This window comes from Carassius auratus, unplaced genomic scaffold (genome assembly GCF_003368295.1).
Source record: "Carassius auratus strain Wakin unplaced genomic scaffold, ASM336829v1 scaf_tig00216224, whole genome shotgun sequence".
Taxonomy (NCBI): Eukaryota; Metazoa; Chordata; class Actinopteri; order Cypriniformes; family Cyprinidae; genus Carassius; species Carassius auratus.
This window is the reverse complement of record NW_020528463.1, coordinates 83,855-96,520: the sequence shown is the minus strand read 5'-3', so window position 1 is coordinate 96,520 and position 12,666 is coordinate 83,855.

The following is a 12,666-nucleotide window of genomic DNA, read 5'->3' as shown; positions in this document are numbered from 1 at the left end:
TGTGGGATTTTTTACTTTTTTAATCAATATCTTTTTTACATTGTTCAAAATCTTTTTAGGTATTCATTGGCACAGTGCATGATGATTGATAATTAAACTTTTTAAGCAGTACTTTTCAATATTGTATTAATTAAATCAGTATACAAATCAACATTTCTCTTTATATCTGTCACAGCGCATTATGGAATACAATTGGTCTCCAATTGGCCAAAAAAACATTTGGGTAAAATAATTTTTACAAAATAATTTTTAATCGGTACTCTTCCAGTATTGAACAGATTTAAGACAGTTATTCTTCCATATCTTTCACCATATTGGATTTTTTTTTTCATTGTCATAGTGGGATTGTTCTCTTCAATATAGAAAGCAAATTAATATTGCTGTCAAAAGATTAATCAATTATCCTAAATAAAAGTTTTAATTTACGTAATATATGTCTGTGTACTATATATATTTATTATGTATATATAAATAAACACATATACATGTATATCTAAATTAGGGCCGGGACTCGATGAAAAAAATTAATCTAATTAATTAGAGGCTTTGTAATTAATTAATCGAAATTAATCGCATTTTAATCGCATATAAATATTTGACCTGAGAACAGTGAGAAGTAATTTTTTTTCACATGGATTTATAGTATACCATTGAATAATGACTGAATACATACGCTTAAGCAACAAAATATTGTTTATTTTTGTTCAACCAAGTCTAGCAGACCAGTGCAATTTTTTTGCCATGAAGTGTAGCAATAGCATATTTAGAAACAATTTAGAAATAGTACATTTCAGAAATTCAGGAAGCTTATAGGTGGTGGAACCTTCTGTAAAGGGTTTTTTTTTAAGTAAAACACAATACTGTCAATTACATTCAGAATATTGGAAACACTGACTATTGGAAAACATCTCTCTGTTGCTTCAGAGGCCGTAACATACTAAGTCCAACTCTCAATAACCTTGGCCAAAACAATATTAAGTTCAACATAAACTGTTGCACCAACAAAATAATACATAGTTCAACATAAAGTGTAAAGTCCACGCTAGCTGCTATATGTTTTGCGTTGAGGTGATACTTGAGGCTCGATGTGCTGCTGCGGTGATATGCGAACGCTAGTTGGTGCTTCAGTATAATCGGTCCCGCCAAAACTCCTCCAGTGAGAAACATTCCGCAGTGCAAAAATAAGTTATTAAAAATGCGGGAATTTTTTTTTCTGTATTTAATTAATCTTAGTTAACGCGTTATTTTTTGTGTAATTAATTAATCTCAAATAACGCGTTAAAGTCCCGGCCCTAATCTAAATTAAAGAAAAATATATTACATTTTTATTAAATATATTTATAGATGATATAATTTATATGGATATAAATATATACAGTACATGTTAATATTTTCAAACTATATGCTGTATGTGTGTGTTTTTATATACACACAATAAATATACAGAATACAAATACTTAAATTATGTAAACAAAAACTTATTTTGGATGCCGATTAATCGTTTGACAGCACTACAAATTAATAAATATGAATAAAAGGCCTGCTTATTTGTAAGCAATACATTTCAGCATCGAATGAAGTAAGTACATATAGACTAGATTTCTCTTGCATAGACTACCATCGTGAATTTATTTTCACATTGTCACATTCAGTTATTATCTAGACTTCTTTTATGGCTTAAAGAAAGTACCTATGAGGAAGCATAATGCTCATCTTTTGGAACAGGCTTCACACTGTGAGCTTGCCAGTGATATCTTAAAATGTTGCATAAAGAGACAGCTTACTGCTCATGTGTTTTTGTGTGCATGTGTGTGAAAGTGCAGAGAAAGATATACAGTACCTGCTGAATAGGTAGAGAGAACATCTGCAGAGAGAGAGAGAGAGAAAGACAGAACGCTATGGTGCCTGGTATCCGACATGCGCGCTGACGGCCGATTTGTCGCTTCAAACGCAGAGGGCTGACCTGGGGGAGGAGACACACACAGCGCACAGTGAGAAAGCAACTGAGTCTGAAAAGCTGTGACACTTCAAAGAGAAACTCACACACACACACACACACACGCACATACACCCACAAACAAAACAAGCTGTCATCTCCTGAGAAAAGATACACACCATGCTAACCTGTTTACTGTGTGTGAGAGAGGGAGGTGAGCAACACATAGGTGCTATGCTAAGGGTGCAACGGAAATCAAACTCCATAAAATAAGTAACCCAGATTAAACGTGAATTTATCTGTGGCCTTAAAACTCTCATCTTTAAAAGTGTGCATTCTCAATGTCTGCAAACCTGTTCATGCTTCAGTTTCAATTTACGCTCCACTAAGCTCCACCCACACAGCTGGTAATAAATGCAAATGCATGTAACGTTGGCTGCATTCGAAATCATCCTTAGTAAACAGTAAATTAAAAAAATAACTAAAACAAAGTTTGTGAGAAGAGTAGTATGTCAGAATTAATTTATATTAAACGGAAGATTACAGAGACATATACAGAGAATATATATATATATATGTATTTTAACGTCATCATTTTTTTTTTTTTTTTTGCCTTCTCCATTATTTGATGGATTTGATGATTTATTTTTGGATAGAGACATGTTATAATAGATATCAGAAAACTTCAGTTGCCCACATGAGAGCCACAGCTCGATGCATCAGAAAATATTGTACCTGCTAGGCCACCAGCTCCTACAAGAATCAGTAATAAAAAGACTCTGTTTTTCCACTTCTGGGATTTAACGGCACTATTGAGCACCACATGTAACATTTAGACATGCTTCTTTGCATGTGAACCTGCTCGGTGTGTGTGTGTGTGTGTGTATGGTCAGTGTTACGCTCCACTAGTGTCTCCATTCCCTCAGGGTTCACCTGTGACTCACTCTACTGCTGTAATCACGCTGCTTGCTGCCCGCTGCCTGCTTTCTAAACTTGATTTCCACATTGCGTGTGTGTGTTTGTGTGTGTTTCCTGGACTAATGTCAGCTGATTGATGGAGTTTGTTTGGGTTTAATTACACTGTAGGTGACTGACTATGCCTGTGCACTTCACTGAAGCAGAAAACTCAACTTGGTTAGGCCAGAAATTGGATTTCCGAGAAAGAAACAACATCGAATGGGAGGTTCTCTGGACAATATCAATGTCTTTCTCTTTCTTTCCATAGTTCCGCAATGAAAGCAGACTTGTTACATAATTACTATGATATAATGATCAATTCCCTCCATAGAACAAAAGATGTGCTTCACCGAAACAGCAGAAATCTATATTGTTGAGACAATAATTATGATGTGTTCATCTTCCACATGATAAGAGAAAGATGATAACAAGTTATACCCTTCCTCTATAGATTTAGATATCGATGACACCCAGACTCTATAAAATGGCCAACAATGCATGTAAATGTATCGACTTACAAATACGCCCGCTAGGTAGGTGTCAATCATTACTTTGAGCAAAATAACCAGAACTGGAATAAGAAATTACATTTAGAGTGGTTAACATCCGAGGAAGACTTGGAGAGTAAGATATATGTGAAGGTCAGTTCTGTGGAGAGGTTTAATAATACAGGGCAAATTCTGCAGGGAATAAACGTTCAATTGAAGCACACGGCTGCTGGACTGCTGGAGGTCTCTCATCTGTCAGCTTTCCTAAATCAATTTAATTTCTTTGCCTATTTCCACAAGGGAAAATTGCAGTGCTTAAGCGTACACAGTGTCCACAACATAAAGAATCGTCAAAGATCAGCTTTTAACACAACAGGTCTTGCATATATATCAGTGTAGGAAGTGGATGCTATACAGGTTAAACCGATAAACCTGTAAAAACTTGTCAACGGGTATAAAACACTGCTTTGTAGGGAATGAGCATTCCAATCAGTTTACATTGAACCAACACATAAAAAGAAAGAAGGCAGAGCAAATAGAGTTTAGCTAAATCTAAGCCCCGCCCCCTTAGTGCAGTTGCTAATACTCTCAAGCTTTCTTCTAATGCTTTGTTTTGTATCCAGTAATAGATAGAAAAGAAATACCAGAAACATTGTCCCAAACTCAATGATAAGAAAGGCCCCAAAAAATACTTTTTATTACTCTCAAAGATGAAATTTATGATGCCAAAAAAAGGGTTCGATACTGCTATTAGATCTAGTACCATCTTATGATTATTTTATACGGTTTTCAATAAAATAAAATGAAATACAATAATGAATTAAATTCCCTACTGTGTGCTAGGCTAGTTACAGTCGTTTTTAAGTACTTTCAAAAACAACAACAAATTTAAATAAAATAATAAATGTGAATCTTGTGATTTACACAGAACATCGTTATACAAACGTCTTTGTGCACGCTTAAAATTTTTACAGTTGGTATAAAAAAATTATTAAAAAAGCGAATTACTATTTAAAAGACAAATGTGGATTAAAGGAAACTATTTTAAAAATACCTAAAAACATTTAGAATGTGAAATGATCACTAATGAAATAATCAAAATTGTGACATTGATTAAAAAGAAGGTCAAATTTTCTTGTTTCTATTGCTGAATAACAGTTCTTACAGCTTGAGTTTGCGTATTTCAGTTGTCATGCTGACATTAGAATTTCTAATGAATGAAAATCTATTCAATTAGAAAAATGCTAAATTAGAAGCAGTTATGTAAGAATTATGTAAGAATATGTTTGGATCCCACTGTATATTGATGCCTGCCAAAATCAAGAATATTGTGATTGAGAAAATATCTGCTTGTATCTCCCACCCCATGGCACTCATTAGGTGTAGATTGTGAGTGGTGTTCAGCTCTTGTTCTGGGTGGGGGTTTATTGCAGATGTGTCTGTATGGCAGGTCTGGGCTTTCTGGAGTGCTGAATCGTGTTGTGCTGTGATACGGTCAGATCCGATCCGATGCAGGGGAGGTGATGAGCTCTGCAGAAAGGAAACAGGCTTTTCCAGATGGCAGGACTATGATGATCAGCTCAACTGCCACAGTCCTGGTCCAGCTACAGCATTAGTCCGGCCTGCCACCCTGTCATTACCTTACCTCTGCCTCTCTGCTATGCCATCCCTGACCCACTCACAGTCTCTCTCTCTCTCTCTCTCTCTGCTTGCCAAACCCATCATTCTGCATTCAGTTCTTCCTTCTTTTCCACACTCCTCTGCTTAAAAAAAAAATACTACGGAAGTACCACACTGCTAATGACAGTACTTTGTTGCACTGAAAACTTATTTTTACCATATACATGTATTTATATATATAATTTTTTATGAATTATTATTTATATTATTTTAACAGCACTTAAAATATTTTCTCTCACCAACACTCACTTATATAATCAAAATAATGAAAATAACAAGTTACATTTTAATATTTCTTTACAATGTACATATATGTATGTATGTATGTATATATATATATATATATATATATATATATATATATATATATATATATATATATATATATATATATATATAATACAGGCATTTCAACACCACAACAATGCAACACTGTTTGATAACAGGCTGCCAACAGAATAACAGCTAATGCTGTGAGTTGTGCAATGCGCACTTGAAAAACAAAGCCCACTAGACAGTGACTATGTGCTGATTCTGAATGTGTCTCTCAGAGACTAACAAAGTAGTATAGGCCTAATTTAAAGGCTTGTGCACTCAACTGTTTGTGAAATGGAGCTTTGTGCTCATGTGTCCTACCTCTCTCATTCGGCACAAATCCACATATTCCATATTCCATATTCCATAATATTTCCATATTTGCGAATGCTAAACTATTATTTATTATGTAAATTATAGGCTTTGTACTTCAGTCGTGTTCCAACGGTGACACAGAGGCGGGTGCACTGATGTTTGGTTCACTGTATTTTATTTTGATGAAGTACCAACTGTGCTGTCAAGTTAGCAATGCTGGAACTGATGTGTTTTGTGTGTGAGTGAGAGGGTGCGTGCACGTGCAGCCGTGATAACTTCAACTGTTTCCTTATACCAGCAGAATCAACTTTAAACGCTTATTGTATTATTAATAATTCATCACTGTATAAAGGTCTGTGAACAAAATGAAGACAAAACATTGTGCTTTTGTAAAATAAACAAACAGGACGTTGAGCTCTGTGTATATAGGCTACATTACATGTTTTCCCCCCTTGTTTATCTGTAAACTAAATCAAATATATTTCAATAATTTATTCCTTCTATGTATATATGTACTGCAGATTATATATGTGTGTGTGTGTGTGTGTGTGTGTGTGTGTGTGTGTGTGTGTGTAACAATGTAATAATATTTAGTATTTTCACATCTAGGTTGAAAATTGTTTAATTTGTTCAAAGAATCTGTTCAAAGTAAATGAAAACAAACAGAGCATAGTAGATTTTTTTTCCCCTGTTGTACTAAAATCGTATTGAACCGTGACCCCACACTGAGGTATGTACTGAGATACATGTCCTGTAGACACATCATTTATTATGCCTATTTACAGTTAAAATGAAATTTTGTGCAACAATCTTGTGCAACTGAAAAGAAGCCTCTGAAAAGAAGCCTCTGAAAAACATGGTAACAGTACTTTTGGTAAGTGTGTCTTTTCCACTCTCTTTTCCTCATCTCTGATCCTTTTCTCACCTCTCTTTCTCACTTTTCTGGATCTACATTTCCTTGGGTCAGCGATAGAGACTGTAAATGAATTCTGAAGCCGTGTCCAGCTGACTGTCTTTGCTGTGCACTGAGAGGTGTTGGGAGGGGAGGGGGGGGGGGCTGCCAATACAAGTGACAGCCCTTAATGCTCACCCTGCCTGGTGTGCTTCATTATGTCCTAGCTGCTGGATCCAGCCTTTCCCCAGCACTTTTCTCTCTCTCTCTCTAGTCACCTCCGTCCTCCCCCTGCCACCCGTGTCGAGACAGCCCCTGCCGCTGATGCATTTACCTCATTCGGTGGGTTTTACCCTGAGCAAAGACAGTCAGGCCGGATTTCTCCAGCTCCTATCAAAGCCACATTTCTTTGTCAGCTTTCCCCCTCAGCCTGTGGCATGTTTGGGGAGGTAAACTACTTGATGAAATTTAAAAGTATAAATGTGGATGTGAATTATCACACCTCTGCTGGGCTCGGGCTGTCACTTCGGCTGGCTTGTGATTTTCTGTGTCCCGGGGTGGGAGTGAGCAACGGGCGTTCATTATTGATGACATCCATCAGGTTGAAGGGGCATCTAGAGGGGGCTGGGGTGGGCAGGAGGGGCCTTCTGCCATGTAACCGTACTGCCTGTAGTAGAAGAGCAGAGTCATATGGTTTGCTCAGCGACAACTAAATGCCCATTGTGCCAGGCATCAACGCTAAGTGAATGTTGGAATGGACCCGGGGGTGAAAGAATGACCTAAAAAGTAAGGGGTGGGGGAAATTAGAAACCTCATTAGCAGCATTTCCAAATACAACATGGTTTTAAATGCCCAGTGTCAGAGCATGAAATATTATTTAAAAATGCACTAAACTACAATTTAAAGAAATGCAAGTTGTTCTACTATTCTGAATGTTTGAAGAGCATTTAACTACATGACTGTTGATCAAAGGTGGACTTGGATTATTGTGCTAGACATAGTGGGCTATGGTTCATCGCTTGACCATACATTCAGCCCACTGCATAAAAAGCCGCTTATGCTTGGTCTTAACATAGTCATTAATTGTAGGTTGAAACTAGTGTGGCCTGAATGTCTGTTTGAGAGAGATAACAAGATCCTGCTAGACAGTCCAGATCAGATAAAATTGATAGAATGATCGATTGATAAAATGATACATACAATATTGTTTATTATTGTATAGTAACCCAAAATGTTAACTCCATTATAATGTTGCCATTTTGAATACGTTTGCTGACAATGTTATCCAGTTGATTGTGCACAAATGTTGAGGTTGGCGCCGATTAATCAACGTCTTTCAAATTGTGAGTGATCAATGCTCGACATTTGTGATCACTTTCTCTCAGCTCCTCCTGAGTCTTTTGGGAATCCCACCGAGTAAACAACACACACTCTCAATGATGTTTGATTTATCTTCATTTACACCACTGACAGCTGCTCATCCTTTTCAATTGTTACACACGCACATGCACGTCATGTGTGTCACAGCATGAGCTGAGACATAGCAGCGTGGTGCAGGGACACACACAAACAAACACACACACTGACAGCACTGGAACGATCATGTCTAATTTTTATTAGTGAGTTGATGATCAACCAAAGCATTGTTTTCACATTGAGCGGCAGGAGTCTGGTGGCGAGGGATATGCTCACTGTCTCAGGGGTGATGGAGGAGGAGAGAGAGAGAAAGAGAGAGAGAGAGAGAGGGAGAGAAAGGGGCTGGGGTATAAGGGAGCCAGGAAATCAATGGCAACACACTGAAAGATGCGGGCTGGAGGGTAATTATTGGTCATTCTATGTCTTCGGCATGGGATAGCAGAAATTGTGACAGATAATTAGGAGGTGGTGATTTCAGAGTAAAAAAAATCACATTCCCGCCGCCGGCTACACGCTCAATGGACAGGATAAATAAATCATTGACATAAACAAAGCAGACATGCATTGAGTGCATATGCAGCGCTGAAATGCGGCCTGCACAAAATGATTTAAATGCTATGAGTCTCCATTAACATTTGAAAAGAAAACACTAACTTGACTTTTTTTTCCCCAGTAAATATTATGTGGGTATTTATTTATCTTTTGAACTGGCTTTTATTTATTTATTTTTTTATTTATTTATATTACAATTTTAGTTGATTTCTGTAATTTAGATTAGTATTCAAATTTTATTTCTAAAATAGCAAAGTAAGCTTTGTTTTTTATTTCAATTTTAGTAACTTCAGGACTTTAAATCTGAATTTACAATTATTTCAGTAAGTTTCTAAGCTTCAATTTCAATTGCTAAAGATGTCAGTAATAGTGATAGATTAATTGTTTTAGTTAGCAATCTAATCTGGTAACAGTGTTGCTCAATGTTAGTAGATTAAAAAAAAAAAAAAAAAAAAGCCTTCCGGATGAAACATACTGCCATAATACTTTTGGAAATCTAGATTAAGGTGGTATAGTAACTGTTAAAAAACTAGTTATTTTCCCCTATGCTTGTGTAGGTGGTTTTCTAGATTACCAGATGCTAAGGTAAACCAGGAGCCCCATCCTGGTGAAGCTACATTGGAAAAGGATGGGTAGACAGCCTCAGTTAAACTGTTGTGGACATGGATGAGCACCTTAACCTGGAAAGTTTGTCTTAACCAGAAGGGTGTAAAGCAAAACCGAGTGGAAAACAGATAGATAACACGTTTTTCAATGCTTTTTCCATCTCTATAGGATACAGAAGTTCTGATTACAGTGTAACTCATATATTTCCACTCTGCAGACTTGATCTACACTGTAGTCAGGTTAGCTTCACTCTTGAGACCAGCATAGCCTTGCAGCCCTGGACAGATTTACATAATAATTTACACGTCGCGCATCTCACTTCACCAGCACGTTCGTAAATTCTCCTCTGTGAAGGAGGACGCCGCGGTAGATCTTATGGGGGTCATACTGCATTTCCCAACACGCAGCACTTCCATCAGAATCCTGAACAACATTTTTACACAAGAAAACCAAATCTAGTCGGGGCACGTTTTCTTTTGATAATGTAGTTTGCATGGTTATTGTGTTGGGAATAGTGCTGAATGGTCTTCGGTGCGACTGTAGTGTCTCTCCGTCTCTCATATTTACACGTGCCGCCTCTCTTCCAGGTGATTAAGCGAGAACGGGCTGAGAGAGAAATTGATTTGAAGTGGCCTCCAAGTCAATAAAAGATGGATGCTGGGTGCCGAGCGAACCGCCTTCCCTCATACCCAGAGATAAAAAGCAGAGAGATTACTGGACATAGTGAGGAGCGTTAGCATGATGGAGCGGGAGAGGTTAGCAGCTAGCAGGGCAGCCGGCGCGAGACAGGTACCTGAGTGGCTTTAGATAAAGATTTGTGTTATATTTTAGAGTCCATATAGCTGGCTAGTCACACACCTATTAGAGAGAGAAGCTATTACAGCGCTGCACTGACAGACCCCCAGGAGAGAACCGCACTGTTCCTGGGTAATTCCAGGCAAATAGAAAAAGCCAACAGCAAAATTATTTAATGGTAGGGTGGTGGGAAGGAGGGAGACGGAATCAAAGGACGGATGGGAGAGAAAGACAGGCACAGAGGATGAAGGACTGCAATGCTAACACGGTATCTCTCACACTGTGCTAGTTAGAACTGCTTTGTCTTACACCGCTTGTCTTAATTATTATGTGCTTTTCCTTTAGATCATACTATAAAAAACATGTTTCCCCACCTTAAAAAATGACACTAAAAAGCAAAATCTTGAAGTTGCAATGAAACTGAGGTAGTCGCAGGTTTTTTTTCATCTGTATTGTTGCATACATCATAAATATAAAGGAAATCTGGCACACGTCACCAGAGAATAGTCTGTTATTTCAGTTATTGGAAGATCTCAGTTATAATGTCTTGAATTTGTATTATATATATATATATATATATATATATATATATATATATATATATATATATATATATATATATATATATAGTTTCTGAAACATTAGTAAATGGCATTGTCATTAGTGTTAAAAATTAATAAAAATAGTTTAAAATAAAATGAAAACTGAAAAAAAAAAAATAGTATATAAAAATACTCAAATTAAACTGACAAATGCACTAGCCTTCAACACTGACAAACACAAATACTGTAGCTGAATCAAACTAAAAATCTTTTCGCAAAAAACTTTAGGCACACGGGACGGCCTAGTGCCGCTGAAAATCTTAACAGAAAATTAATGGGTGATTATTTCCGCCTGAAAATCACAGCAACACAGTTGAGCACAATGCAATCAACCCGTCTTTCTGATGACATTTGAGACAAGCCCAACCTTTTCCTCAGCAGTTTTTACCCTGAATGCACAAATCATCTTGACTTGTTTGGACTGCCATTTCATAGAAGATATCAAATTAGCCCAGTGGAATTTGACTTGGAAATGAAAGGCAAAGGAATAAATAACAACAGGGGTGATATTTCTTACGAGGTTTTTCTGATTGCTCCAATTTGCATCAGGGAAAGTGAAATGGGCGCTGGCTAACTCGTCAGCCTCCTATTCATGTTTGAAATGCGCTTTGCCTCATCTTCCCATTAGCAGGGGGTGGAGGGGCGGAGGAGAAGTCCTTCATTTTAACTTTGAAGATAATTAAACACATAATGGATATCACTGTCACCGAGAAACTCCAAAGCTCATTTATCGGAAGCAGTATTTTGTATGCTAGCCAAATTAAAAGGCTAGAAATGTGCTTGTTACTAATTCATTCGGCCATTTAAAGGATGGGGAGTGATGCGCTGGAGTGGGTGAGCCAATCTGTTAGACAAAAAGTGATGCATTTCCTCCCTGATTTATGAGCTCGGTTCTCTTTTTCCTTTCTGAATGGGCAAAACAACTTCCCTCTGTGATTCGACTTGACGGAAAAAGTCAGAGGTGCGTGTCTTATTCACTCTCACCGTCTCTTTATTCTTACATTTTATATCGCAGGAGAACTTCAGCTTCATAAACGTTGTTACTTACTGTCTTTGTGATACGATAATGGCCAAAAACATTGCGGTGCTAATGCTAATGCTAGAAATATTTACAAATACTTCATATTTAATTTGTACTATACAGAATTCAAAGCATCATTTATGCTTCAATAATAAATGATGCTGTCCATTTTATAGTTTTTACCACAACAGCATTAGCCTGTACTTCATGCTATACATTAGCATGCCCTGTTTTTATTTACATGTCAAATTTCTTTGCTGATTTGTTTAATGTGCTTCTGAACTTGACAGGATGGGCCTCCAACACGGTAATGATCTCCATCATGGACTAGTAAAACTTTACTATCCTCATAACATGCCTTTCAGCGAGAGTAAGATAGTGTTCAGCACAGTGGTCTTAATGGTAGCGTAAAAGCTTCACATTTGTCTGTTGATGTATGGCTTGCCTCCAACTCCCTTTTACTAGTACTCTAATTTAATGTGTGAAAACTAATGGAAAAACAGTCTGTTTTTTCACTCCCTCCCCTTACCTTTGGTGAAAAAAAACTTTTCAGACTTTAACTCACAATATTTGACAAATGGATCACAAGAGGTGCGATTCAAATAGCTATTATAATAATTTTACAATGATAGATGAACTGTTAAAATTACAACTATATCAACTAAAATTGACAAAATCAGAAATAAAACTAAAAAAATTACAAAAATTGTAAAGACAGTCAGACATATTTAACTGTCCAAAAATGTCCAGATACTATATACAATTAAAGAAATAGTGTAAATACCTTAAACATAAGTACATATCCATTATGTATAAATACTGTATATCAAACCAACTGGCATTTATTAAAATTTATTTGATTTTATTGTAATTAGTTTTCTTCTTCAAAATAGTAGTTAAACAATTGTAAAACTATATATATATCTATTATTGCTGTCAAATAATTAATCATGATTCATCGCAACCAAAATAAAAGTTTTTGTTTTCATAATATATGTGTGTGTGTGCTGTGTATATTTATTATGTATAAATACAACCATTTGTACATATATTTAAGAATTAGCATGCCAATTATATGATATGTTTCTATG